Consider the following 5,237-nt stretch of genomic DNA (forward strand, 5'->3'; position numbering starts at 1 on the left):
CCTAAACTAGTTTAACTTACATGTTTTGCAAGTTTCAACTTTATTCAACTCCTATAACCCTATTTCTCGTACAGTCAAATGGCTGGATTTCACCACCCCGGCGACCCCTACTTTCCCAACCAAGGCAACAGAGGATGGGTCGAAGATGATCCCGAAGAGGACGAGGAACCCATAGAAGTGGATGATGACTCCGGTACCGACTCAGAATCGGAAGTGATCGATCCACCACGAGTTCAACCTCCCGTCTTCGTAAGGAACTTTCAAGGACCGACTCCCGTCTGGGGAAGTCACCTCCATCATTGGAGCCAACAATAGAACTTACGTCCTCCCTACGGCATGTGCCGGGACTTCTATGATGTCCGCGACGGAGGTTCGGCTGATCGGGCACTCCCGGTAATGGTGGGTAAGCTAGCCAATCAGTCCTATCAGTCCGGAGTTCAAGCTAGCCGACTCCGGGATGTCAACGTGGAAGTGCAGGTTCACACTTCTGACATCCGTAGGCTGGACAAGATACAAGACAATGCTCAACTCCAAACCGAGGCATTCCAAGCGCAAATGATTGCAGCCCTCGCTGAACTAAGGGAACAACAAGCTGCTTTTGATAGGCGTCTAATGGAGTCGAAGCAATCAGATGTAGAGTCAAGCTCCAAGCGCAACCTACGTCGCAAGTAGTGCTTGTCAAAGACTCAAATTTTGTTATAGCTTAGGACCTCAGCTAAAAGTCTTTAAATTTCTCGAACTTTGTAATCGGAGACCCTTATAGGGGTCAAATTTTCATGATCGTTGTATCAACTTTTATATTAATATAAGTGATACTATTATTACTACGTTGAGTATTTCGTTCAAACCTTGAAAAGTTTTTGAGAAACCAAATACTTGTTTCATACTTTCAGTCTTACAATTAACTTTCATCCTTCTATTTTAAGACTCATACTAGCATCTGTTGTTGAACTATAGCAGTTTAGTTCATGAGACACATTAATTCTCTATTCTATGGAATTCTTATCTTTACCTTTTCAACCTATAGTTGAAGGATGCCTCCGCGTAGGAATCCAAGGCGACACAACAGTGGGGAAGCACCTGTACCACCACTACCTCCACCACCTCAATTTGATGTTGTTATGCTCCAAGCAGCAGTCACCGCAGTGGTAGCAACTGCCATGTCACAGATCAATAACTCGAGTACTAATGGCTCGGGATCTGGCACACACCCATCCAACCATGGCGAGAGTCATGGACCACCCCGAGAATGCACCTATAAGGACTTTACTAATGCCAAGCCCCGGAGGTTTTATGGATCTGGTGGTGTGTTAGCCCTGAGACAGTGGATTGAAAGGACAGAGTCAGTCTTTGAAATCTGCTCCTGTCCCGAGCACAGCAAAGTCAAATTTGCAACTTTCACCCTTATTGATAGAGCTTTAACTTGGTGGAATGGCCACGTTAAAGTACTTACCCTGATAGTGGCAAACTCCATAAGCTGGGAGAGCCTAAAAGCCCTGATGATGAGAGAATACTACCCACGAGGAGAGATTCAAAAGCTTGAACACAAACTATGGACTTTCGGAATGGTTGGTACCGACATCGCAACTTATACCAACCGATTCTGCGATCTGGCAATCCTTTGCCCAGATATGATTACTCCCGAGAGCAAGAAAATAGAAAGGTACATCTGGGGACTGACGCCCCAAAGACGATCACACGTGTTAGCTTCCAAACCTGACACCTTTGAAATTGCCAAAGAACTAGCACAATCTCTGATTGATTACGGAGGTCATCAGAACTCAACCGTTTTTGCACCAGAACCACAGAAAGGAAACAACAACAACAACAACAACAGGAAGAGAGTATGAAATAAAGGGAAGGGTGGGTCTTCCCAAGAATCCGCAAAGAAACAACTGGTTTCAGCGAATGCTGCCACTGTACCTACTACAGTCCCTACAAATCCCTACCCCACAAAGCCTTATGTGGGTAACCTTCCAAAGTGCACCAAATGCACTTACCACCACCATGGACCTTGTCGGGAAATGCAGTGCGCCAACTGCAACAGGAAGGGACACACAGCCCGTTTCTGCAAGGACCCCGCAAAACCGATCACTCAAGTTCCCAGTGCGGGTGTAGGCCAGACTTGCTACGGTTGTGGCGAGGTGGGCCACTACAAGAGGAACTGCCCTAAGGCAGCAGGCACCGGCGGTGTGGGACGAGTTTTGGCGATAGGCCACGACAAAGCTGTAGCCGACCCAACTGTAGTTGCTGGTACATTCCTTCTCGATAATTCATATGCATGCATATTATTCGATAGTGGAGCGGAGAGAAGCTTCGTGAGTCAAAACTTTATTCATTTACTTAAACCTAAACCTAACAAGTTAGAAAAATCATTCACTGTAGAGATGGCCAATGGAAAAACCGAAAACACTAACTGCATATACATGGGCTGTACGTTAACTTTAGATGGCCATTCTTTTCCAATCAATCTCATGCCGGTCCAAATTAAAAGTTTCGACGTCATAGTCGGCATGGATTGGTTGAGTCTTCTTCGCACCGACATCATGTGCTTTGAGAAAGCAGTCCATCTTAATCTCCATAACAACGAAACATTAGTTATCTACGATGACAAATCAAGTACAAACCTTCACATCATTTCGTGCATCCAAGCTCGAAAGTGCTTGCGGAAGGATTGTCGAGCATTCCTAGCGCACATCGTTGATACAAGTCAAGAACTGAAGGACATCAAGAACATTTCGGTAGTACGCGACTTTCCCGATATCTTTCCAGAAGAACTACCAGGATTACCACCACAACGCCAAGTCGAATTCAGAATCGACTTAGTTCCAGAGGCTACCCCAGTAGCGAAGTCACCTTATCGTCTCGCACCAGCAGAGATGCAGGAACTTTCCAGTCAACTTAATGAACTCCTTCAAAAAGTATTCATAAGACCAAGTTTCTCACCTTGGGGAGAACCGGTCCTGTTTGTAAAGAAGAAGGACGGATCGTTCCGTATGTGCATCGACTACAGAGAGCTGAACAAACTTACTGTCAAGAACCATTATCCTCTACCCCGTATTGACGACCTATTCGATCAACTTCAAGGAGCAAACTACTTCTCAAAGATAGATCTACGATCCGGATATCACCAATTACGAGTTCTAGAGGGGCATATTCCAAAGACAGCTTTGTGAACTCGTTATGGACACTACGAATTTGTAGTGATGCCGTTCGGATTAACCAATGCACTAGCAATATTTATGGACCTAATGAATAGGGTATGTCGTCCTTACTTGGATCAGTTCGTCATCGTCTTTATCGATGATATACTTGTCTACTCCCGAAGTGAGGAAGAGCATAGTCAGCACCTACGAAAAGTCCTAGAAACACTGCGAACGGAGAAACTCTATGCGAAGTTCTCTAAATGCGAATTTTGGATTCGAAGAGTCGAATTTTTAGGCCACGTTGTTAGCGAGAAAGGTATACACGTGGACCCCTCCAAAATTAAGGCCATTGAGAACTGGTCGGCACCAAAGACACCTACAAAAATTCGTCAATTTCTAGGTCTCGCTGGCTACTATCGCAGATTCATAAAGAACTTCTCTAGCATTGCGAAACCTCTTACTACATTAACCCAGAAAGGTGTGGCCTTTGGCTGGGAAGCGAAACAAGAGAAGGCATTCCAGACGCTAAAACATGCCTTGTGCACCGCACCGATACTATCCCTCCCCGAAGGGATAGAAGACTTTGTAGTGTATTGCGATGCGTCAAATCAAGGACTTGGTTGTGTTCTTATGCAGAGAGGGAAGGTTATTGCTTATGCCTCCCGACAGCTTAAGACACACGAAGTGAACTATACGACACACGATCTTGAGTTAGGAGCAGTGGTATTTGCTCTGAAGATCTGGAGACACTACTTATGCAGAACAAAGAGTACTATTTTCACCGATCACAAGAGCCTTCAACACATTTTCGATCAGAAGGAACTCAACATGCGACAACGACGATGGGTTGAGTTACTAAATGACTACGAATGCGAAATTCGTTATCATCCTGGCAAGGCCAACGTGGTAGCTGACGCCCTCATTCGAAAGGAATACATTGGTCAGAGGGTCAAATCTCTGACTATGACTATCCATTCCCACTTATCCACACAAATTAAGGCGACACAAATGGAAGCTTTGCAACCTGAAAATGTGGTGGGTGAATCCCTGCGAGGAATGGAAAAGAATCTAGAAGTCAAGGGTGGCGGAGCCTACTATCTCATGGACCGAATCTGGACCCCGAAACATGGTGGTTTCAGAAACGTAGTCATGACCGAAGCACACAACTCAAGATATTCCGTTCACCCAGGTTCGGATAAAATGTATTTGGATCTTAAGAAACTGTACTGGTGGCCTAACATGAAAGCAAAAATTGCTACCTTCGTAAGTAAATGCCTTACTTGCGCTAAGGTTAAGGTCGAGTATCAGAAACCGTCAGGATTTCTACAACAACCGGAGATACCAGAATGGAAATGGGAGCAGATTACTATGGACTTCATAACCAAGTTACCCAAGACGACGAGTGGACTCGATACCATATGGGTCATCGTCGACAGATTAACCAAATCTGCACATTTCCTACCCATCAAGGAGACTGACAAAATGGAAAAGCTTACAAGAACTTACTTAAGGGAAGTAGTGCGACTGCATGGTGTTCCGATATCCATTATCTCCGATAGAGATAGTAGATTCACTTCAAGATTCTGGCAGTCACTACAAAGTTCCCTGGGGACTAGGCTAGACATGAGTACAACCTACCACCCACAAACAGACGGGCAAAGTGAGAGAACGATACAAACTTTAGAAGATATGCTAAGAGCCTGTGTGATTGACTTTGGAAAGGCATGGGATATCCATTTACCCCTTGTCGAATTTTCATACAACAATAGTTATCATACAAGCATAAAGGCTGCTCCGTTCGAAGCCCTCTATGGTCGAAAGTGCAGATCCCCTCTGTGCTGGACTGAAGTTGGCGATACCCAGTTAGCTAAAGGAAGGGTTCCTGAAAGCACTCTCACCGGTCCGGAAATCATACGAGAAACGACAGAGAAGATCGTTCAGATTCGTGAACGATTGAAAGCCTCTAGAGACCGACAGAAAAGCTACGCTGACCAAAGGAGGAAAACTTTGGAATTCCAGGTAGGAGACCACGTTTTATTAAAGGTCTCACCGTGGAAGGGTTTAATACGCTTTGGAAAGCGTGGGAAACTA

Source organism: Lactuca sativa, chromosome 1, assembly GCF_002870075.4.
Source record: "Lactuca sativa cultivar Salinas chromosome 1, Lsat_Salinas_v11, whole genome shotgun sequence".
In the NCBI taxonomy this organism is placed as follows: Eukaryota; Viridiplantae; Streptophyta; class Magnoliopsida; order Asterales; family Asteraceae; genus Lactuca; species Lactuca sativa.